Genomic DNA, 25,679 nt, shown 5'->3' on the forward strand with positions numbered 1-25,679 from the left:
TCAAGCACTTTACTTGTGACAATGTCCAAGTCTTGGCAATATTTGAACAGACAGCAGTATCAGGGCGGGGCCATAAAGAACTTGGCTCAAGCCTCCTTTGTATATGGGGGAGGAGCTCATGATGGGGGAGGGGGGTTGCTAATCTGCAAGCACAGTGATACGATATATTTAGAAGGCCCAGGGGTTATCCAACCACATAGAATAGAGTCTAAAGGGACTTTGAGCTGTTAATTGTCAAGTTCCCTTTCAGAGGAAAACCTTTAGGAATAATTTCCCTTGGGTTGCTCTTTAATGTAGAAAGTCTGTCTAGAACAGGATTTCTCAACCTTTGCATTACTGATGTTTAGGGCCAGATAATGCTTTGTTGTGGGAGGAGCGGGGCACTGTCCTGTGCATTACAGGATATTTAGCAGCTTCCCTGGCCTTCGCACTTTAGGTGCCAGTAGCATCCCCACTCTTCAGTAGTGATAACCAAAAACGTTTCCAGAAGTCCCCAAATATTCCATGGGGAGCAAAATTGCCACCAGTTGAGAACCACTAGTCGAGAAAATAGCAATGCTTATGTCCAGCTATGAAATGAAACACAGAGCTCAAACTTCACACCAAATAGTTTGAGCTACCTTAATTCCCAGTCTAGTTGTGCTTTTATGAGACTTCAAACCGGTCACATTTATTCCTAAGTCTAAGGCCAGATCACCAAATCATTCTAAGCTATCCAAGGTCATTGGATCCAACAGACTCAATGTCTCCCTAGGGGCAATGTTGGCATATATGAGAATAGCTTTTGCAGGCTCATCTACTAAATCAACAAATATTTATCAAACAATACGTCAAGTTGTGGGGTTTTGAAAAGATCTCCCTGAAACTTCTAAGGAGATAAACCCCCTTTCCCATCTAAAAGGAAAGAAAAACCACAACAATATTTTTTTTAACTGCCAAGAAATTAGCTCTTCTGCACTGTTTCTGGACAATTTTGTCACCTTTATCCTTGGACTCAAATCCTCCCCCTGCCTGTTCAGGGGTTCACTCTCTCATCAACTTGATGCTTTGCAGTTATCATAATTGATAGCCTTTCCCCAGATAGCTAGGTCCAGAAAGCCAAAAACAAAGGGAAAACCATGGAGTGAATGCCTACCATCTGCCAGACACTATTCCAAGCATTTCACACACACAAACAACACCTCTGATCAAAAGTTAGTATTACATAAGCTCATAGACAAAGAAACTATAAATGCAATCCTGAGAAATAGGAGAAAAAAAATACACGCAAACTGAGATCACCACCTGAGTTGGCAGAGGAAGGATATTAAATAAGGAGGTCAACAAATAAATTATTTTCCATATATGCCTACAATTTAGGGTTATAGTAGGACTTTGGGAACTCACGAGAAGTGTGGGAGGTGGAGAGGGATAAAAGACTACAAATTGGGTGCAGTGTATACTGCTTGGGTCATGGGTGCACCAAAATCTCACAAATGACCACTAAAGAACTTACTCATGTAACCAAATATCACCTGTTCTCCAAAAACCTATGGAAATAAAACATTTTTAAAATATATTTTAATAATCTGGGAAGTGACCTTTTGCCCTTAAAAGTTACCCTTTCCTCCATCCTTGTCACCCTAGCACTTTAGGTATAAGTCTTTTATGGCCTTTACACATGTGCCTTACCTCATCATGAGCTTTCTCTGGCTTTTCCTCCCCATCATTCAAGAGCAGGGCTCCTGGTTTATCCATCCCTGCAGATCCCCAGTGGGTGTTCAGTCCTCTGCACACCACTGACTCTTGGTATGAGAGCTGCACTCCATTTGACCAGTAAGTGAAGTCCCTTCTTTTTGTCCTATTCATTATTGTGACTTCCCCACTGCTGATGGCGGAGTCTCAGCCCAGCTACTATCCTAAGTGGGGCTACTTCCTCAGCCACTCTCTTCAAATTGGCCCTGGAGGAGAATAAACTAGAATATATAGGTTTGATTCCTAGTTCCAGGACCGTATTACACCCAACAAGTGTTTCATTGTAACATGCTTCTCAAGCAGAGTCCATGTTTGTGTGACTGCGAGTCAGAGGGTCCTCAAGAGGTCCTCAGAGAAGGATGATAAATAAAGTGACAGACAGAAGACAGAATGCTCACACCTGGCCCAGGGCCTGGTCCGGTTAATATCCTGCCTTGTCTTTCACACTATGCTTTCTACTCCCCATAGAGACATGAAACAGCAGATGAGGGAAAATGCCTTGGGTCAAATAAAACAGCATGGATAAAAGGCTTCGTGTGTGTAGACCCACTCTTCTCTGGGCCTTGGCTGCAAGTCCAGATTCTAGCACCTGCATCTTCCCAAGGCAAAAGGAAGTTGTGAAGGTCAAGAATAAACTTAAGAGTTTTCACCTTAAGAGGCACTTGCTACTTAGGGTATTATTGTCTTACCCCTATAGTCAACAGTTATTTTTCAATAGGTGCTATTTGTAGGACATAGTGTTAGGCAGGCATGGGGGGACACACAGGGTTAACAAGACCTTGCCCTTGCCCTTGAGGGGCATATGGCGATGCTACTTAAAGGGGGCTTCATGGACCATGCCTGGAGGTGTGTTGTTTGAGATCCTTCCTCAATGAATAAGAAGAGAAATTGAGAGTAAGCATTTAGGAACGTGAATAGTAGGTAATGTTATATCTGTTGAATCTAATAACAAAAATTCAGATTTGCATTGTATGTCTTATTTTCACTTTACTTTCTGCAAATTCAATGCTTAGTATACTTCATAAAGGCAAGGGTCTACAACAGATTGGAAATTTTAACAACCAACTTGTTCTTAACCATAGACAATTGGAACAGCACTCATCTAACATACATATGACTACAATAAAAGGAAGGTAAGGATAAACGTCTTAAAAAGCTAAACTAGTTCAATGCTACAGAGCGGAAGGAAGATTCTAAGAAAGGTGGGTGCAAAGGTACAGGATGCTTAGGACGTTGCAAAGCTCCCCCTTCCGTAGCTGAGTAAAATTAAACCAAAAGAAGTAAAAACAACAAAGAAATTATTCACACTAATAGCAGAAATGGTCTCAATGGTATGGAATACACATCCAGATGTATCATTTGGGTCTGAAACTATTGGGACCAAATGTAGTGAAGATTCTAAAAATCAGAACAGGGTTTCCTTCTGCAAGAAATGATAAGCAATAAGCTTATCATTGAAAATAAGGAAATTCTCAGAAATACCCACTGATGTCTCACACTAGACAGGGATTGGGACTGGAGTTACGGGAAGGTCCCAGAGTAAGTTCCTCAATGTGCCTTCTGGAGCCACCTTTCTGCATCCTGTAAACAATATTCTGAGGCTACAGAGGTGGAACTATAGGAGGAGATAAACTTTGTAATAGTTTAGCAGGTGGTCGAAGCCAAGTAAGTAATAATATCCTTGCAGCAAGTGTTTCAGTTGAAGCCTGGCAGCAAATGAGGAGGTTAAAAAGAGAAAAATGCCTGTAACCACACCAAATCAAATGCTTCCTAGATACAGGGTTTCTCTAAAGCTCAAATTCCATTAAAGAGCCTGCTTACACTACAGATGGGAAAAATTTAAATCTGGGGACACCTACCCTTTGAGACGGTATCCACTCTGTCTTGAGTGAGGTGGATTCAGATGCACGAGTGTCAGTAAAACCAGAGATGAATCAAAGAGTCCAAGTTACCAATGACAGGGACCACCTTTCCCTGGGAAGCTGAGAGACTATCAACATTCCTGGATCTCATGTTGTAAGAGAAGAATTCACACATTTGAGGTGAACATCCTTTTTCTGGCAAATAGGAAGACCAGTTACCTGCCTTTTTAAAGATGAACAAGAAAAAAATAAAAGGTAAAGGAGGAAAGCAAAAGAAGACAAATTGGCATGTTTCCGATACGAACATTTTGTCTCCTAGTCAACCCTCCAAGCCCCACTAAAGGAAAAGAATATAGCATAAACAGTGAGAGAGGGTGGGCTGGGCAGAAGAGGGAAAGAAAGAGGGGGAGATCATTTATTTTAATTTAATTTTAAAAATGACAACTAAATTCACAAATAAATTATAAATCACATGGATGAAATAAATGACCAAAATGTGGTAAGAAAATATGATATGATGAATAAGGATTTAGCAGGACTTAGAAAAAACTGAGGAGAAAAGAAATGCTTTTGTAGGACATAAAACTGCATCAAAGCAAGAAGCACAACTATTGCCACAAAAAAAGCACATTTGAAAAATGCAGGAAACATAACTGTATTAGTCCAATTTCATGCTGCTGATAAAGACATACCGAGACTGGATAATTTATAAAGAAAAAGGTTTAATGGGCTCACAGTTCCACATGGCTGGGGAAGCCTCAAAATCATGGCAGAAGGCAAAGATTCTTACACGGCATCACATCTTACATGGCAGCAGGTAAGAGAGCATGTACAGGGGGGACTACCTTTTATAAAACCATCAGATCTCCTGAAACTTATTCCCTATCACAAGAACAGCACGGGAAAGACCCACCCCCATGATTCAATTACCTCTCACCAGGTCCCTCCCACAACATGTAGGAATTATGGGAGCTACAGTTTGAGATTTGGGTGGGGACACAACCAAACCATATCAATAGCATATGAATAGAAATAAATTTACAAATTGTAAATAAGAATGGTAGATATGAAAGGAAATACTATATATATATATATATATATACACACACATGCATATTCTGTATGTTTACTATATATTGTAATAATTTAATATATTGACCTGAGTCTACAAACTGAAAAGTCTCATAGGTCCTGGAAAAGTGAATACACATCAACCAATGCTGAGAAAAAAAATTTAGTAAAATTACTGTACTTTAATAATAAAGAATTCTATAAGTGCATATATATAGTAGACAAGTCACTTCAGAAAAGAGACCAGGTACATTTCTCATGGAATTAGATACCAGAAGATAATAACAGCTGCAGGCTAAAGGCATGGGCTATAGGGATGTGCACTCCTGGCTGGGCCATTCACTTGCTATGTGACGTTGCTCTACTATCAGTTACCTGAACTTTCTGCTTTGCAGTATCCCCATGTATAAGCAAGGATGACCCTTTCCTAAAAATAACCACTGCACACTTTTCTAACTCCAGAGAATCCAGAAACAGTAACATGAAAGACCATCTATCAAAAGAAAGCCAAAAAATTACCAAGACATCAAAATATACAAAGGAAAACTTGCTGGAAATATAAGGAGAATCATCGAGAAACGTAACAGGAGGCGTGATTTTAATACACCTCTCAAGCCTTTGTCAGGTCAAGCAGCAAACAAGTCAATAAAGCAGAGTGGAAATAGTATAATCAGTAAAATTGCCCTACTAGGTATATATCTTCTTTATGTTCTATAACCAAGAACACATATTTGTGAACTCAAAAAACACTTTTAACAAGTTCAAAATTACTTTTAAAAAATACCAAAAAGCAAAAATAGTACAGACCACATTTTTAATCATATGCAACAAAAGACAAAATATAAAAAAGAACAAACACTACAAACAACAAACCTCCTGACCATGAAATGAAAATATTTTTTACAAGCCTTTACGACATCTCTGATGTTAAAGAGAACATCAAAACCACAAATTCAAAACATATAGAAAACAAAATGAGAACATTTTACCCCAGATTTAATAGACTATAGCAAAACTAATAAGGTAAAAATTCGTCCTTACACATATTTGTTAATAAAATGAAAGTGTAGAAATGGTAAGATGAGCAGTCCCTCAGAAACAAAGAAAAAAGCCTGTAATCCCAGCACTTTGGGAGGCCGAGGCAGGCGGATCACGAAGTCAGGAGATCGAGACCATCCTGGTCAACATAGGGAAACTCCGTCTCTACTAAACAATACAAAAAATTACCCACGCATGGTGGTGTGCACCTGTAGTCCCAGCTACTTGGAAGGCTGAGGCAGGGGAATCACTCGAACCCAGGCGGTGGTGATTGCAGTGAGTCGAGATTGTGCCACTGCACACTCCAGCCTGAGCGACAGAGACTCTGCCTTAAAAAAAAAAAAAAATAGAAAAAACATTACAAAACTAAGAGTGGAAAGGAGGAATTAATAAAGGTAAAATAGAAATTGATATAGTAGAAAACAGAAAAAAAGATAGAGACATGCCAGCTCCAAGAACTGATCATTTGTAAGCTCAATAAAACAGACAAACCAGTAGCTGGTCTAATCAATGACCAAAGGAGACACAGCTCCATGCTCAAAATTAAGAATGTGAAACAGGAACTGAACACAAATTTAGACTAACAAAAACCAATAAGTATGTGAAAAAACGTTCAAGACTACCAATAATTATACTAATACAAGCAAAACCAACACTGAGATAATATGTTTAGCCAGGAGATTGGCAAAGATATGGCAGTATCTAAGTCAGAGAAGGGTGTGGGGCAATGAGCCCTCTTTTGAACTCTTGATCAGAGTGAAAATCCCTAGATACTTTCTGGAGGGCAGTTTGGCAATATTTGTCAAATTTTTGAATGTGTGTGGGCTTTGACCGAATAACTCTACTCACAAGGATATGTTCTAAAAAGAAAAACACACACATACATGTGCAGTACAAACAGCAAAACTCAATATTCAAAGTTCAATAAAATTCGTACCACTTTAAAATGATGAGCAGATTTACATTTACTGACTTGAAAAGATACCTACAATATGTTAACCATAAAATGAATATGTGAAATGTGAAATGGTAAATTCAAAAACAAATATTTGAGTACTTACTGAGTGCCAGACACCCACTGAGGCATTGTGGGAGGCAGCAATGAACAAGACAGAGGAAGTTCCTGCTCTCACCGAGGATAGAACAAAAGCATGAGCCCACACTACCTCGTGACATGTGTCTGGGGAAAATGGTGGCAAGGGGTAAACAATGTTATCTGCATTTTATAGGATTTGGGGTAATTTCTACTTTCTTCTTCACCCTTCTTTTTACTGTTTTAAAGTTTTTAAATGCACACGCATGATTATTTTAATTAGAAAAAAAGTTATTTTCTGAGAGGTGTAGAAATCGTGTGTGGTGAAGGGCACAAGTGGACTTGGCATTTGAGTGGTGCTAGAAAATGAGGGTAGAATTTGCATTTATCAGATTGAAGTGGGCATTTCCCATTATGATAAATATATTATCATTAGTAATTGTGTTTAAAATAAGAGCAACATGATTTTCCATATAAACACACAATGAATCTCAGACAAAATTTCATTTCTAGATGTAGCAATTCCAGAAGTCATCTGAGTCCTCATCTTCCAAAGATAAATATAAAAATCAATTAACTAATTAACTACAGCTTTTGTGAATCATTCACTTCAGTGTTTCCCCAGCTGGGATGAAAGAGCCAACAGGAAACTCCTGTGTAGTTCTAGGTGGTGGCAACTTTACCACAACACTGGTAACTTCGTAGAGTTCCTAATGTCTTCCCATTTGACAAAGCCATAAAATATTTGAAAAAGAAAAGAGTGCATGCTTTAGTTCAACTTATTTTAATGTTTGACTTTAACTTTGAGAATAGACACTCAGTATTTTGATGTTGACATCTGTTTTATGTTTCGGTTTTTCTTTTTTTTTTTTTTTTTTTTGAGACGGAGTTTTGCTCTTGTTGCCCAGGCTGGAATGCGATGGTGCATCTCAGCTCACTGCAACCTCGGCCTCCCGGGTTCAAGCGATTGTCCTGCCTCAGACTCCCGAGTAGCTGGGATTACAGGCTTGCACCACTGCACTCGGCTAATTTTGTATTTTTAGTAGAGACAGGGTTTCACCATGCTGGTCCGGCTGGTCTCAAACCCCTGACTTCAGGTGATCCACCCGCCTCGGCCTCCCAAAGTGTGGGATTACAGACGTGAGCCACCGTGCCTGGCCGTGTTTTGGTTATTCTTAAATGTGCACTTCAATTGATGTGAAGTCCTCAATTTTTGGATGACATCTGTCATTTGAACCACAAAACTGTCTTGGCTTCCCCGGAAGCCCATCACAGAAATAATGGGGTTCATTGCCTTCCTCAACACCATATCCATTTGTGTTTTTTATAAGGTTGACGTTAACACTAGAATGTCCTGCCTGCAACTGTCTTCTGAAAGCCATCTGAACCTTTATGGCTTTATGAAGATTCTCTTCAGCACTCATGTTTCTGCATTACATTGGAGAACCTCTTTTCTATCATTTGAGAGCAAAGAGCTCATATTCAACCCATCTTCCCCCATTCAACATTAGAAACAAAAAAGGGGTACATGTCGTAGGTTTCTTAAAGTAAACTTAGAGAAAGGCATGAGAACACAAGCTTCAAAAATAATGAATTGTGCTCTGCTATAATAGTTAAGCCTGAGGAAAAAAAGTGAAGCTTAAACAAGAAAAAAATTTTATTTCAAAAAGATAAGAAATGGGAAGTGAGAGTCTAGACTGCTTGACATAATCATCATACACTCTGTTCACTAGGGTAGGCACTTGTCTTCATGGTAGAAGATGGCTGCTGGGGTTCCAGCTATCTCACTGGCATTCCAGACAGCAGAATGAAGGAAGGAATAGAAGGGGATCTTCTCTCCCTTTTCAGGCAACTTCCCATAAATCCCACACAATTCTGTCTAAATCTCAATTTAGTCACTCGGCTGCATCAAGTTACAAGGTAGGTTAGCAGAAGCAATTTTATTAACCAGGTGGTGATGTGCCAGATAAAAATCAGCGTCCTTATTAATGAGGCAGAATGAAAGAACGGATATCAGGAGACAACATGTGGACACATGCAAGCACACGTATGCATAATTTTAAGGACTGTTACCAAAGTTCTTTTTAGAGAAGGAGCTATCACTGTTTAGTCACCACAATGTCCCACTTGTGTATGAAAAGACAGGGCCCAGGTCAGCATCTGGAAAAAGAAAGCAAATCCAAAGTAGGATTGAATTTCAGATAGGAAGAATCTGAGTTTTGTTGTGCCCAAGAAAGAGGTGGGGAGAAGGGCACTAAAAATATGGAAAGGAGCCAGAGAACTTTCAGAGATGGCACAGTGAGTTTTTAAAAGAAAGAGGAGGAAGTAAAGAAGGAAGGATAAAAAGAAGAGAGGAGAGAAGGAGAGGAGGAGTGCTAAATGGTAAAATAACGAAATAGATTTGTAGAACAGAGATGGCCACTATGCAAACCTCCTTCCAGCTGCCCAAACTTAACTAATTCACGAAGGCCCTGTGGAGGAGGTGTGTGCTGAAGAGGGAGGGTAGAAATCTAGAAAGAGGGCTAGGAAGGCCCCTTAGCCAGGTTAGTATATCCAACAGAGGACAGTGTCTGTGAGACAACATTAACCAAAGCAGAAGTTTTGAGACGAATGTGAGTAAGAGAACAACGGACCCCTCAGGAAGGCATGGAAATTTTGGGGGCTCTGAAGAACAGATGTACCAACAGTCCCAAAGTGGAATTTTGAGCCAATTCTCTCTGGAAATTAAAGGGCACTTCCATGAGAGTTAAGTTGTTATCAAACTTCAACTTTCCTCTCCTGCCAATCTCTCAATAGGCTCGTGAGGAGGATGGAGAAATGTTTATTGGAGCTTTAATAAAATATAAGCTTTATAATATAAAACAGCAAAGTTAAATGCCATACAGCTGGTTAGTGATTCAACCAGAACCAGAGGCTGTGTTTCTCATGGCCTCTTCAAATTAGGAAGGAAATAGGTGTCATGATCTCATCAACTGAGAGACAGTTCTGAGCAATGCACGCAAATGCATGACTGAGCCTGCGCTTGGCAGAAAGAGCACCCTGATTGATTAGTGATGTCTGCTCTGTGCTTTGGCTGTGGGAGCTTCAGGTGACATGCATTAGATCTGTAGTCCCCTTTAGAGCATGATGACTCTCTAATCACTGAGATTTATGGCAATGCCATTGGGTGTATTCAGTGTTGAGATGTTTTTACTCACACCACTGACACCAAATGAGAGGTACTTTCTTCCCCTGACACCAATTCCTCAATTCTTTGCAGACATGAACTGGGTATTTAACAATTCAATTCAATTTTGACACTATGTGCAATTAGCATGGACCCCACAGGTTAAGGGCTCAGTCCCAGAAGGCTACCTTCCACTTCAAATATACGTTGCAAGTCTCAGGACACCCATGCTTCTGACCAACCAGCTATAAGTCAAGGGTTCCCATGACCCCCCTCCACAGGCTTGATAATTTACTGGAATGGTGTACAGAACTCATTTACTGACATTCACTTGTTTATCGTAAAGGATGCAACTCAGGAACAGCCAAATGCAAGAGATACGCAGGGCAGGGTGTGGGGGTATGCAGTGTTCATGCTCTCTCAGGGCACACCTCCTCCCAGAGCCCCAGTGTGAGACAGCCAAGTATAAAGGGATCACCGGAAAACCTCCAACTGGCCTGCACACTGGGAGGAGTGTGCACTGGGGTGGAGCCTCTGGAAGTTCATGCTGTTTGCAGGGGGAGGAGCCTGGCCTCTTTTGTTCCTGGGTGAACCTGGAATTTAATCTGTGAGGCAGGAAACTGGCCAGCAGGACTCTCTTTGCTGAGAGTTTCTGTTCCTCCCCACCTTTTTTTCCCTTTTCGCCCAATACGTTCCATTTTTCTCACCCTTCAAAGCATCTGCGAGCCTAATCTTTCCTGGTCGTGTGACAAGGACTCTAAGGAGAAAGTCCTACAACAGATGTGTGTGCCAACTCAGAAGCAATCTGAACCCCACCATTTAAGGGTTTTTATGGAGATTTCATTACGTGGAGCTGGTGGACTAAATCACTGGCCATTGGTGATGGACTGAATCTCCTGCCCATCTCCCCGCTCAGGAGGTAGAAGGGTGGGGCTGAAACTTCCAGTCCTCTAATCACAATCATATGGTGTGGTCTTTCTGGCAACTAGTTTCCATCCTGGAGCTATCTTGGGGCCTCCAGACACCAGTCGTCTTATTAGCATACAAAAGACACTCATCACTCTGGAGATTCCAAGGGTTTTAGGAACTGTGTGCCAAAAACCTGGGACAAAAACCAAATATTTATTTATTTTTTATTATACCACAGGCATGACTGTGGAGACTTGGAAAAGGAATTTTTTTAATTGCTTAGTTTTTAGTAAGCCCTTTCAAAAGTGGGACAAAAAATTAAAGAGAAGTAGAAGACATGGACTTCATGAATTGAAGATACTCTAGTTTATCTAGCTCAACCTGTGATGTGACACCCTAATCTTCTTTATCATTCCATAAAATATTCAACCATCCTCAGGATTCCCGCAGGGAGCTGGAATAATAATACATTTGGCAATAGTGTACAACATGAGCAAAGCTCCTCCTATGTGCCTCACATTGTGTTTAAACCCTTTACAGAGCACTGTTTTTTCTAATCCTCCTAGCAATACTAAAAGGTGCATGCTATCAGTAACCTCATTTTCTAGATGAGTAAATCAGCCTCAGAAGTTAAGTATCCTCCCCAAGGTCCTACAGTGGGTAGGTGTCAAGGCTGAGATACTAATCAGGAGGCCTCCTGACAGCGACAGCAGCTGGTAACTTATGTCCCATTGTCTCTAGGACTGGACACCTGGAGGCCAAGCAGAGCCTCACCCATTCACGGGAACAAAAACAGATTTTGATTCCATGTCTGAGTTCTTCCCAGGGACCCCATCAGGGCTAGAGTGAATTAACATCCTTAGAGGCAGGCAGGTTGGAAGTGAAATGTTCATTCTCTGGCATCTCATTGATTTGGTTCCTATTAAGAAGAAAATTTCATAATTGAAATCTAGAAGAAGAAATATTTTTCTGAAAGTATGTCCTTCTCCATAGCACTTCTCTAGTCCAGTGTCCTTAGACTACAGTTGGATTATATGAATTAAGGCCTCCAAACAGATAATCACTGTACCTTCTCCTTCCTGGACAGACAAGACATATAATGATGCTTCTCATCACTGTTTCACTCAATGGAACACCATTTTATCACTTATATTCTCGTGAAAATTTTCCAGAGTGACTGATGATGACAAATCCATGGACCCCAATCAATGGGAAGTGGCTGCTTTCAGGTAAGGGGAGGCATAAAGTCTCAGGGTCCATTTCTCATCTCCTCTGGACATTGGTTTGGGGAGATAAGAGGTGCCTGCCATCTATTTGCTACCACTATGCACTCATTCACTCACTCATTCATTCTCCCTTTCCCAAAATATTCAGAGTGCCTATTATGTGCCAAGCCCTGCTTTAGGCACTTGGGAGATAGCAAGGAATAAGCCAAAAAAAGAGTCTCCTCCACTCACTGAGTTTGCAGGCCCGTTGAGGGAGATGACGAACCATACATGCCAACCAATGTAGCTAAAAATAATTCCAGAGGGTCAAGTGCCCATGAAAAGAGTAAGAAGTCACTCTCAGAGGAGCTCAGAATGCCTGTATAACAATCTACACCCCCAACCAGAACATACCTCAGAATAAACTTTAATAAGGCCATGCCAAGCCTGAGAATTGTGAAGAGACATGATCATCTTCCTCTTCAAAGTGGTTGCAGGCCATCCATGGTTTCACACAGTCTTTTTTCCACCCGTGACCCCAAAGGAGGAAAGCTTCCATCTGGCCCAGGATTTTTGTTTTAATGATGCAATGATGAAGAATGAGAAGACAAAAAATAATAAACTCCAGAGCTTGCCTTGAGAATAACGTTTTACCAACAGGATGTGTCATAAATATGAAATGGCAAAGAAAGATGTTCCAGGATTTGTACTTTGTCCTTTGTTAGCCAGACAGATAATGAGTTACCATCAGGGATTTTTTTTTCTCATTCAAACATGAGCTACATATAACTTCCATACTTCTGTGAAAAGGGAACCCATAAATTACAAGTTATTGTTTCTTAGAAACTGGGATTGTACAAGGGAGAGCCAAACAAAATCATTTGTTTCATGAGCTTGCAACTTTTTAATTAAATACCACTTTAAACTCATGCATACATAAGCCAAATGTTCCCCATCCATCCTGCTCCAGAGCATGGTGCCCATGCTACCCCTTCCATCATTTTGCTGTGTTAGAGGTAGGATTCTTGCATTTATTTTTTTTCTAATTTTTTCTTCTATCAATTTAGGCGGGATTGGAAACATAGATAACACAGAACAGGGACTAGTTTTTTAACAGTTTTTGTAGTTGTTATGACCAAAGACCAGGCTATACAGATTGATTATAAATTGATAAGAAAGGGAGGGAGGAAAAGAGGGAGTGAGGGAGAAATAAGGGAGGAAGCAAGAGAGCAAAGGAGATAGAGAGGAGGGCAAGAGGGAGTGGGGAGACTCCCTAGCCAAGCAGCATGTGAACCTAAGACACTTTATCTGGTTAGATCCACAGACCATTGAGGCTGAATCTAGCTTATTCTTCACCAGTATTCATGTTTCTTTCATCATTGGCATACTTCTAAACTGCATTTCCCCAGCCCCCTCACATGTAAGTGAGGACATGTGACTAGTTATTCCTCACAGAATGTTGGCAGAAGGGATGTGTGTTACTTCCAGGAATGGCCCCTAAAATCTCCTGATCTGTTCCTCGTGCATGCTCCCCTCTCATCTGCTAGATGCAAAGGATCCAGTGGAGGTCTCTGAGGCCCTGGGAGATGGTAGAGCCACACCATGAAGGTGCCTGGGTCCCTGAATGACTGCATGGAGCTCACTCTACATTGGACTGTGACACAAGCAAGAAAGGTAAGACACCAAGATACAGGGATTGTTTCTATACAGTTAACCAGCCCTGAACTGTACACCCTTTGCTCTATTTTTCCATCCAAGGCAGGCAGCACTAACAGATACTTCATGGATAATTTTTCCCTTCAGTTGTCCTCAAACATTTCTGCCATGTCCCAGACAATCCTAACTTCACATTCAGAGGGCATTACAGAGATTTCATCCAAGCACTTTAAGTACTAAATTTATATTCTTAGTTAGTTTGCAATCTACCCTTCACTATAATTCCTATTTAAAAAGAAAGGATGAGTCCATGATTCAATTCAAGATGAGAAAACATTTCTAAATCAAGGGCAAGCACATTTTTCTGTAAAGGTCCAGATAAGTAAATATTTTAGGCTTCATAAGCCTTACAGTCTCTGTCTCAACGAGCCAACCCTGTCATCCTGGCACAAAAGCAGCCACAGGCAGTGTGTAAATGAATGGGCATGGCTGTGCTCCAATAGGCTGTGATTTACAAAAAAGGGCAGCAGGCCAGATTTGGCCCATGGGCCATAGTGTGCTGACCCCTGCTCTAAATCATTCTCACATTTTCACTAAATATGACCAAGGGCACATGTAAATTCTAGTATCAATTCAATCCCTGTGACATTAGTTTATGCTATTTGTTTTAGACCTCATGGCTTCTTTTGAGTAGTGACAGATATGACAAATGAAGTTGCAAACAGTATTTGATTCTTCTTTCTGCCTCAGCACTGTACTGTGCCTGGCACAAAGTAAAATACAATACATTTTAGTTCCTTTTTACTTCCTTTGAAGCTTGCCTTTGAAGGTTAGACTTGAAGTCAGATCTTCACTTAAGTCCCATTTATTAGTCTGTGGCTTCGGTCAAAGCACCTTCTCTTTGTAAACCTTGGTTTCCAAATCTATAAAATAAAGATAACAATATATACCTCACAGGACTTTTATGAGGGGTAAGGTGGTGAGGAAAAAGAATAACAACATATATATCCTGTGAAATATATATTATTGTGTGATATAATAATATATATAATATGAAATGTATAGCACAGTACAGAGGTAAGAGACTATTATTGTAAGCTGCCTGTCCCTTCCTGGATTCTGGATTTACTTTCTTTCCACTGGAAACATGAGTCCCCCGACCCCAATCCCAAGGAGGTCTACTAAATCCCTTTAGCCTAGGCCAAGAGGCTGTTGGGGTGCATGGGTCGGCTCCACCTGTGTTCTGATTGACTGCCAGAAACCTGAGCCTCCTTTATAGCTACCAACTGGTTCCAGAGAAGCAGCTCCAGCTGCCAAAAGATGTTGCTGTTTTAAAGAGATAAAATGCAATAAAGATATGTTTGTAATGGGCATACTCAGTATGGTTTGACCGGCCAATGACACAAGGCACTTGGCCGTGGACCCAGTGCTATTTGAAATGAGCTCTGGAATCGAAGTACTATTCCCATCAAGAGTATCACCCTTAGCAGTCCACAGCTGAAAGCTTCAAAGTGCAAAATTCAAATCTCCTTTTAGTCAAGTATTAAAATAATGAAAAAGATTTGTGGATAGAATATTTATCCTGCAGTTGCAAATTTTTATGGCCATCCCATTCTACTGAGAGTTGTTATGTGTATAAAACTCCAGACTCCAGGGTCGGTCTGAGTCTTCCCCCCTGTAGACATCTGTACCATCTACTTATAGTGCATACTTACCACTCTAAAAGAAACAAAACGCTTTTTAGCTTCCTTGATGATGCTTGCATTAAAACCTGAAGGAAAACATTGCAATGGGCTCTTGTCAACTAGTCATTACACATTCCCTGACAGTGTCTAGAATAGTGTCTGGCAAGAGAAGGGCTTTAAACAAGATTTACTAATGTTCCGAGTCCTATATCCAGTCATTGTCCTATATCTGATAGGGCACGGATGGCAAGTACCCAACAAATTCACCATTAAATTTGTGCTCAGGGCAAGCAGCAATAATCACTCAAGACACTTTTTTCTTTTCTGATGAGCCAAAACAGAGTAACAGTAACATCTTGGCGGGGGCAGCTTTCCTGCATCTCTGCACAGTCATGCCTTCAGGATGGGGGTCTCTCTGCTAGCACTTGGCGTCTCCCGCAAACCAGTTCCTCCTACCATCTTAGCTAATCGTTGTTAACTGATCCACATATCCACCCAAGACTTCAAACTAAAAATCTGAAAGCATCCTTAACTAATCCTCCAACATCTAATCAATCAACAAATCCTATGAGCTCTAATACCCCAAATATAATTTGAATTGCTTCTCTTCATCTCTACCATTGTAACCTAGGCCATCTTTGGTTGCAAGTATTTCAATAGCTTTTTAAGTGTTCTCTGGCTTCCATGGCAACCCCCCTCAGTCTGTTTCCCATACAGCTGCCAGAGGGCATTACTAAGGCAGAGCATGTCAATGGCTTACTGCTGAACTGCATAACCTGCCTGATCTAGTGCTTCCTGTCCTTTCCAACATCATCTCATCTCACTCTCCTGTCCATTACTGCAGTGCAGTTGCAGCTGCATTGACCTTCTTGCTGTTCTTGGAAAGCACCCAGCTTTTGACCCACTTAGGGGGTCACACATGTGTCGTTGTCTGCTGGTAAGTCTGCTGCCTATGACAACCCCCACCCCATTAGCTAAGTTCTCATTCTTCAAGTCACAAACAAAGTACCACATCCTCTGAGAGGGCTTCCTAGATCACTCTCTGATATGGTTTGGCTGTGTCCCCACCCAAATCTCATCTTGAATTGTGGCTCCCATAATCCCCATGTGTCATAGGAGGGACCTGGTGGGAGGTAACTGAATCATGGGAGCATGTTTTCCCATGCTGTTCTCATGATAGTCAGTAAGTGTCACAAGATCTGATGGTTTTATAAAGGAGAGTTCCCCTGCACATGCTCTCTCATCTGCTGACATGTAAAATGTGCCTTTGTTCTTCCTTCACCTTCTGCCATGCTTTTGAGGCCTCCCCAACCATGTGCAACTATGAGTCCATTAAACCTCCTTCCTTTATAAATTACCCAGTCTCAGGTATGTCTTTATCGGCAGCATGAGAATGGATTAATACACTGCCTCAACCACTTTCTTCTCTATCAACCCAATGCCCTTATTCTCTGACCTTATTCTTTCTCTGAAGACTTGGACTTAATCGAAAGTTTTATACATGTAGAAGTTGCTACTTTTAGTAGAAAAGGAAACATCCATGAAAACAGTACCTTGGTCATTTCCAAGTAGTTACCACATTTCACAATATTATGTTTTGTTTCTATATAACTTCTCTTAACTAAGGTATTATAAGCTCTATTTGGGTTAGAGACAATGTTTGTCTTGTCATTCAGTACTAGAAGGGAAAAAAGATGATAGAAAACAAATATCCCTTTATTCTGTCTGGTGAGGAATTCTAAATGATATTCATAGACACCTTTTGTGGCATCTGCCCCAAAAACTCCCTTTCCAGGAAATCCACAAATATTCATAATGAACCCCTTATACACAAGGGTAGTAGACCAAATATCCATGTTTAGACCATGAGACACTACCCATTTTTAATGTCTGAGTTTTATATTTGCCACTGTCTAAGGTGGCTAAGACACCTTGAGGGCAGGGATCCCATGAGATTTACCCATTTTTTAATCCAGCAGCTGAGATCAGTGACTGCTACATAATTACACTTTGAATCCATGAAAGGACAGAGCCAATTAGTTTACCCAGGCATCCAAGTCTTGTTTATTGGGTGGCCTGGGTTGGTTTAAGCTGCAGGAATCTAATAAGGGAACACCCAGAAAGATGAAACCATATCCTTAAATTCCTATTCATTCAATAATCCTAAAATAATTTATAATAAAATTAGAAACAAAGGGCAATTGTATAGGATCTTTGTCTGTCTAGTCCCCCACCTCAGAGAGCCTCCAGGGGTAGTTTTCAGAGCCCTGGATGAGGTTTGGCTCATGCAAATCCCATTGTTTGTGGTTCCATTGGAAGAGTCAGTCTCTCTTCTTCCAGCCCCCATGCAACTCTTGGAAAATGGTGCTCAATGGAGAGCATCCTTTGCAGAGGAACTTTGTCCTTAGGGGGAAGTTCTAGATGACAAGTCATAAATTTAGAAGGCCCTGGTCTCAGAAGGCACTCTGAATGATTTCAACAAAGTACAGAAGGAGAAGGTGGTTTTAAAACAGTTGCACCATTGGGTTCAGAAAAAGGAGAGGTCTGTGTACAAATACAGACCACTTTAGTTCTTAAAACATCTGCGTATTTTCTAGTCACCAAAGTCACGCACAGCTTTACAGCAATAAAGAGGATATTATTTACCCACCCACTTGACAGGTAGGCAAACTGAGTTCGGAGTTGCTGAGTACAACACTAGAAGAGTGTCTCGTAGGAGAGATGCCCAATAGCTGCGCTCCATGTATCCCAATAGCCTTTCTTTCTTTTCATACTTAGAAACTCACCGTGACTGATATAAAAAGTGCTCAGGCAGACAGATGAAGACCTCCTGTCTTGGATAAAATAGGTGCATTCAGGGTGAGAACAGATTAAGTTAAGGCTGCCATAACAGAAAGAAATAGAGAACTCAGGGAGTTTGGGTGATTTGCATGGGTCCTGTTCCAGTTCACATTTGCATCAATCATATCAATATTGAAGATAAAGATCTGACTTGACTTCCTTTAGATTCTGGTGGACAGACACAGGGATGGCTCAAATCATCTTACTTGTTAACTTTCTTCTTCTTTATGGTCAAGGACTTAGTTTTGTACCCCTACTCTATTCTTGGCATTCTGAGCAGTGACTGACACATAGTAAACTCTCATTGCTATTAATGAATATACTCAATTTACCACTACTTTGACCTCAGACATTCTCTGACTTTCTGGGATGCAGATTACTGTTTCAAAACAGCTTATGTTTTTCTTAAGCAATAAGTAGGCCATCATTTCTACCCTTGAAAGAAAATGCTGTGTGAGACCACACTAGATCCCAACCTCAAGCTGTCCCTTGGCTTCTCTGAGGTGCATCGTGCAGAGGTTGAGCCTCCCCCCACGCTGGATCTGAAGGATGTAGGTACAAACAGCTGAGTACACAACCAATGGACCCCAGCCCAGTGAAGTCACTACCTTAGAGGCCCAAGACTGTCATCACTGTCCTCACAAGTCCATGCTTCTGGACTCGTGGTGGACACCTGCAGCATCTGGCTTACTGTTGAGAGCTCTGACTACAAGAGACCAGATTCAAATTCAGCTTGGTGTGGGACTATGGGTGATGTATCGAACCTCTCTGGAGCTCAGTTGTTTTGGCTGTGAAATGGGAGAGGATAAAACACCTCATAATGCAGCAAATCACAAACTACAATGTGCACACAAATCACCTGGGGATCTTATGATGCTGCAGGTTCAGGCTCAGTAGGTCTGAGGTGGGGCCTGAGAGCTCAGAATTCTAATAAGCTACCAGACCATACCGATGTGGCTGATCTGGAGACTGCACTCCAAGTAGCAAAGTCATAGAGCAGTAAATGAGATAATAGAATAAAAGGAGATTATTAACATGAACAAGCATTATAAAGCAAATTATTAATAATCATGATCAGTAGTAGCATTTTGGTTAACATACATGAAATTACCACCAGCCAGGTTTGAATTAGACTGTTTCCCGCCCTGAGTCCTTTCAAACAAGTTTTGTGATTCCATCTGAAAACTCCTTCAGACATTCCCATAAGCCCTCATGTAACTACAGAAGTCAAGGGCACAGTGAGAAGATATTTTATTACCCGTGTATTTATTTATGGGTTTTGGGGGTTTTAAAACTGGCAATTAAAACCTTGTAAATTTGTATTATCAACAAAATAAATGTAGACGGGTTAGTTACTCGTTGCTAATAAATTTGATCATTCATTTATAAAATGAATGTCCACCCAAGAATCACAGAGCACTCTATAAATATCACTTCACGAAGCCACAAACCACCTCGACAAGGAAGGCACACAGCACCCCTGAGGGGTTAAACAAACCCTCCCGGGCCTGGGGGATGGGAGGGCAGTGCCTGAATTCCAGCCCCCTGGTCCTCTTCCAGTACTCAGGTTCAGCCTCTGCCCCTGGGGGCCTGACTCTTTGAAGCAAGATATCCGCTTGGATGCGTTTCAAATCAGCTTGCCTAGAGGCTCCAGCCCCAGATAGCCCCAGGAACCTGTCTGTAGGAGCTGGAGAAAACCATATTTCTCTCCTGTGAGAGGTTGAGGAGGACTAGCCTCCCCCATTTCCTCTTTTCCAATCATGCACTCTGGGTAGTTCAGCTACTGTTCAAGAGGTAACTTACAAACCGACTGGCCCATCTATGGAACTCCAGCATGGAATTAATAAAACAAAACTGCTTGATCGCTGATTTCTCAGCCAATGGCCCCCACTTCAAGACTTACTCACTGAGGGTCCTCTTCACTTCTCCCCCATAAATGAACTCAGTAAAGTGTTTTTGTCTTTGAATCCTGGTGCCCTAGATGGACCAGGGTTTTTGTGGCTGGGTTTGAATTCCAGCCCCACCATGGTGGGGGACCACAGACCTCATGTTACTTAGCTGTGAATTGGGCTTATTTTAGGCAAAGTCATCCAGTGCCTGTGAGGATGTTCAGAAATGATGTGTAAAGAGCCCCAACAATGGAATTTATCCCTATTAGTAGTGCCGGTACCAGTTGTGATATTAGTCATAGATGCAACACTAGCAGCAGAGTATCAGGCCCGATCATAACTTTTAGGAAACTGAGCCCATGCTTCTCTCATGCACTTCATTTGTTGAGAGGAAAGGGAACAAGAGGATTGATCCCTCATTTATGAGTGCCCTAAGCAGAGCTTGGGCTGTCTCATCAGTCATCTAGCCCTCCAAGATATTACATCTTACTCCCTCTTCCCAAATTATTGACCCAACTGATACAGACAAGAGACAAGGAAGTACTGGGTAGAAGAGGGTGGGTCCCCAGCAAAGGCCCCATCCTCAAGCCTGGAAACTCACGGCCCTAATGGGAACAGGCATTCATGTTTACACACCCAAAAGTTGCATTTGGCCTGCCAGGCTCCCTTACCCTGTACCCGTATAAACCCCAGACCCCAGGCTCCAGAAGCAGACGAAGATGAACAGAAGAGCAGAAGCGCAGCAGAACGGCATGGCAGACAGAAGAGAATGAGCATCTGAATGCTGAGAGGAGTTTGGCTGGGAATAGTCAGAGAGATTGGCTGCTGGACGGCCAAACTCCGGGAGAAGATCATCTCCCCACTCCATTCGCTTTTCAGCTCCCCATCCAACCCGCTGAGCCCTACCTCCATCACTCAATAAAACCCCTGCATTCATCCTTCAAGTTCGTGTGCAACCTGATTCTTCCTATATGCTTGGTACCTCAGTACCAAGAGGACACTGAGCTGGTTAACACTTAAGCTGTCTGTGGATGGCAAAGCTAAAAGAGCTCACCGTAGCACAAGCCTACATAGGCTTTGGGAGTTACAGGCGCCCACTCCTAGATGCTACCATGGGGTCAGAGCCCCAAAGCACTTGCCCCAGCTCCTTCACCTGCCCATCTGCATGCTCCCTCTCCCATAACGGGTTTGAGCAGGTGCAGTGTCTGAACAGACAAGCCACACCCCTGTCGCACATCCTGCGAGGGGTGTCAGGGAACTCTCGCATTTCACAACCATCTTCCTGGCACACCTTTTTGCCACCTGCCCTCAGACCAGCTGGTATTATTCTTCTTCTTGCTGGTAAGAGGAACCAAAACCTCCGACTCACAAACACTGATGGGGAGCGGTGATATGCATTGCTCTTAGCCTAGGTCTACTGAGTGGTCTCACTCCTTTGGAGCTACCTTTGCCTGGGCTATGTGGCATCCACGTGCTTTTCTGCTTACACAAGGCCTCATGGACTACATGTTAGAGGTTTTTCATCATTTATTACTTGTTACTTACTGATTTCTTCTTAACTACTGGCTGTATCTGTATTCTGTCTTGATTCATTTTCTGAAAAAGCAGGACTCATCTTTACTTAATGAGCTTTATTCCAGTCCTAGAGAGAGGTAGGAATTTAATTTGACTGAGATATTCTGTTCCTCACTGCTGCCTTTACTTGATTAACATGGAGAATCATAAAATTTCTGAGCAGAGAACCAAAAGTAGATAACAAATAGGCTATGAAGCTTGCTGAGATATCTGTAGAGGGGAGATTGATAAAGATGTTTAATACATCTTTCTATAAATAAAAGGACTTCTGGTTTGCCCTGGACTTGGAATGAATCTTCTCAGGGCTTCAAGACAGTCATCACTGGCTACCTGCCATATGAAGGTTCTTTTCTCAGAGGGCAAATGTTGCTATAAGAAATGCCACGTGCCATTTTATCAAGCTGAGCGCAGCTGGCTTGTGACAACCCTGCATGAGACACCCAACCAAAGAAAGATATTTTCTCTTTGATCAGATGATTACTGAGAGTGGATGTGCTAGCATTAAATTGGTTTTCATGGTTGATATTTTTCAAGTAGGCTGGGCATGATGGCTCACACCTGTAGTCCCAGCTGCTCAGGAGGCTAAGGTGGGGGGATTGCTTGGGTCTGGGAGGTTGAGGCCGCAGTGAGCCGTGATTGCACCACTGCACTCCAGCCTGGGCAACAGAGCAAGACCCTGTCTCAAAAATAATAAAATAAAATGATAAAAATATTACTAGTAGCTCCAAATTTAGTAATTTCTTTTTGGAAGCTATTATTAATATATTTTGTTTAACAGAATACAGGTCACCTACCAGCATTTCTTATAAAGTGAGCTTCTGTCAAGTTTTTTGTATTTTTCTTTTCGACTCTTAATATAAAATCATCCAAAAGGTATTCATACCTGTGAGTATTTGTTAGCATGGTTTTAAAATGTAGTATGTCTACTTTGTTCAATTTAAACAATGTTGGAAGAAAACAATGTTTTCCCATGTTTTCTGTTCATGTCTTTTCCCCTCTAGAGCTTGGCTCACACCATTCCTTGCATTTAGAATATCCTTTCTATTATGCCCAAATCTATTTCATTCTTTAAGGCACATTTCAAGGCTCTCAACCTTTCATGCTCAACTGCTGCTTTCTCTCGTCTTTACTGATTTGTTTACTGGAAGTCATCTCCCCCAGTTCTGCATACTTTCATACAGAAAATAGCAAATTTCAGATGTTTGTTCATTTAGTTTTCAAAAGAAGGGTACCTTGGCAAGTCAGGCTTGCATTCTCTTTTTTAAAATAGCTTTTATTAAGATATAATTCACATGCAGTAAAAGTTGCACGAAAGTGAACAATTCAGTAGTTTTGAGTGTATTCACAGTTGTCCAACCATCACCATAATCTAATTTTAGAGCATTTTCATTACCCCACAGAGAAACCCTATGAAGAGTACACATTATCAGTCACTCCCATCCCCCCCACCCCTAAACTCTAGGCTACCATGAATCTACTTTCAGTATCCACAGATTTGTCTATTCTAGACATTTCATATACATAAAATTACACAGTATGTTGACTTTTCTTTGTTGACTGGCTTTCTTCATTTAGCGTAATGTTCTCACAAGGCAGCTGTTTTGTGGCATGAATAAAGACTTCATTCTTTTTTATCCACTGTATAGATATACCATCTTTTGCTTACTTATTTTTCAGTTAATGGACATTTTGGTTGTCTCCACTTTTTGGCTTTTATGAGTAATGCTGTTGTGAATACTCATGCATATGTTTTCAATTCTCTTAGGTAGACACTTAGGAGTGGAATTGCTGAGTCATACAGTAATTCTATGTTTAACATTTTGAGGAACTGCCAAACTGTTTCCAAAATGGCTGCAACATTCTATATTTCCATCAGCAAGGTAAGAGGGTATCAGTTCCCGCACATTCTCGCTGACACTTTCCTTTGTCTGCCTTGCATTCTTATCAGACTTACATTCTTGGTCCGAAGCTTTATTTCAGAAAACAAGTTTAAGGAGAAGAATGGATTTGTTAGACTTGCTTCAAGAAATGTTTTCTCCTAAAATGTGCCCAATGTGCTATGCCTAATGTGCTGTGCCTGCTCAGGGAGTTATTGAGCCTCTGACCCCCTGAGCAGGCACAGCACATTGGAAGAAGGATGCTGCTGTACCTCGGAACCAGGAAGCCCCTGAGGTCTCCTTCTCAGTGCCACCATTTGCAAACGATATGCCTTTGGTAGATTAGTGTCTAACCCTTAGTTGCCTCATAGATAAGATGAAGAAGATATTTCCGCTTTTCATTACCACAAAATAGGAGGTGTGTGTGTCAATATATTGTATTAGTCCATTCTCACACTACTAATAAAGACATGCCTAAGACTCAGTAATTTATAAAGAAAAGAGGTTTAATTGACTCAAATTTCTGCATGGCTGGGGAGGCCTCAGGAAACTTGCAGTCATGATGGAAGGCACCTCTTCACAGGGCTGTAGGAGAGAGAATGAGTGCCAGCAGGGGAAAAATGCTAGGCACTTAAAAAACCACCAGATCTCATGAGACTCACACACTATCATGTGAACAGCATGGGGAAACCACACCCATGATTCAATTACCTCCCACCGGGTCCCTCCCACAACACATGGCAATGATAGGAACTACAATTCAAGATGAAATTTGGGTGGGGACACTGCCAAACCATGTAACATATCTAGAAGCTCATATGGGCCATAACAGGCATTCTAGAAAGCTCTTTCTGAATGATTCTCCCTGAAGTCTTGTAGTTCTGTGGCAGTGCCTGTAAGTACGCCACCATAGAAAAGGGAAGTTTTGGTCAATTTTTGTAAATTCCATGTGTGTGACAAGAATGAGTGGTCTCTGTTAAGTACAAAGATTGTATACAAACATACACATATCAGGCGAATTACTTTGGAAGTCAAATCCAATTTATCTTTGTTTAATTTTGATCTCCTTGATGGACTGGTTTTTGAGAAAGTTCTGGACCGTTTCCAACACTGACTCTTCACTCAACCATTTATCCTCATGTTTCTGTCATATCTTTACACAGCAAATCCCAGCTAGTTCTCTCCTAAGTACACTATTCTGTTCCCAAGTCCTCTGGTGCCTGAAGCTTTCTCATTATCATGAGAGCAAAATAATGTGAGTGTTAAGGCCTACAAAGCAATAAAGCATGATTGTGAAGAGCAGAAGCTTTGCAGACAGACCCAAGTTCAAACCTTGGCACCATCACTTCCCAGCTTATGAACTTGGGAGGCTAACTGACTTTCTCTGAGCCTCAGAGTTCCTGTCTGTAAAATGGGAAAATTAACACCGGAAGTTAGGGTGGATTCAGTGAGATCACGCATGTAAAGCAGTTATCACAGAGCTGGGGAGAGGAACCAGTAAGGATTTAGTAAATGCTAATTTTGTTAGTAACAACAGACAACATCTGCATGGCAGCAGATCTTCACCTTCCTGAGAGTGCTTAATATGTTCTGGGCACTAAGCCAAGTGCTTCAGTTGTATCAGCACATTTCATCCTCACAGCAAACCCATAAGAGTGATAGGACGGACATCACCATTTTACAGAGGAGGCCACTGGGGCACAGAGGGATGAGGCAGCCCACCCAAGGTCACCAGTGAGTGGTTGCTCCTGAACTGCACCTCCATCATGGGAGCATGGGAGCCTGGGCTCGTCTTCTGATGACAAAGTCGGTCATGGAACTAACAAGAAGACACACCACAAAAAGGGACTCTTTGTCCCACATCCCTTTCTGTGACCTCCCAGAAGTGCCCCACAGCACCAGACTCCACTCTGGGTGGCTACTGTGGTTCTTCTTTTGTGTCTGGGAAAAAAGGGTGCTCGATAGGATCCAGCTGCCAGCTGACTACAGCCCAGCCCTCCTCCGGTATTCCCAGAACAGCTCTTGGGTCTAGGACAACAAAGCCCTTATTGGTCTCATTGTTCCAAGTGTAGTTGGAAACATCTGAGATAAAGATGGGATGGAAAACCGAGCAAACTGTTAAAATCTGCACAATAAAA

The 25,679-nt window shown here is 41.6% G+C and overlaps 2 long non-coding RNA genes across 2 annotated transcripts in view; one reads left to right on the forward strand and one right to left on the reverse strand.

Moving 5' to 3' along the window:
* LOC129532723 (uncharacterized) overlaps window positions 1-25,679 on the reverse strand; it is a 309,267-nt gene that overhangs the window by 128,786 nt on the left and 154,802 nt on the right. The gene's annotated exons all lie outside the window — the stretch shown is intronic.
* The window catches only part of LOC129532725 (uncharacterized), a 54,366-nt gene that overhangs the window by 26,193 nt on the left and 2,494 nt on the right, over window positions 1-25,679 (forward strand). The window contains exons 2-3 of the long non-coding RNA XR_008678605.2: window positions 13,566-13,692; window positions 23,430-23,544. This is a non-coding gene — a long non-coding RNA (uncharacterized lncRNA). The remainder of the gene's footprint in view (window positions 1-13,565; window positions 13,693-23,429; window positions 23,545-25,679) is intronic.

The sequence above is a fragment of the Gorilla gorilla genome, chromosome 2 (genome assembly GCF_029281585.2).
Source record: "Gorilla gorilla gorilla isolate KB3781 chromosome 2, NHGRI_mGorGor1-v2.1_pri, whole genome shotgun sequence".
In the NCBI taxonomy this organism is placed as follows: domain Eukaryota; kingdom Metazoa; phylum Chordata; class Mammalia; order Primates; family Hominidae; genus Gorilla; species Gorilla gorilla.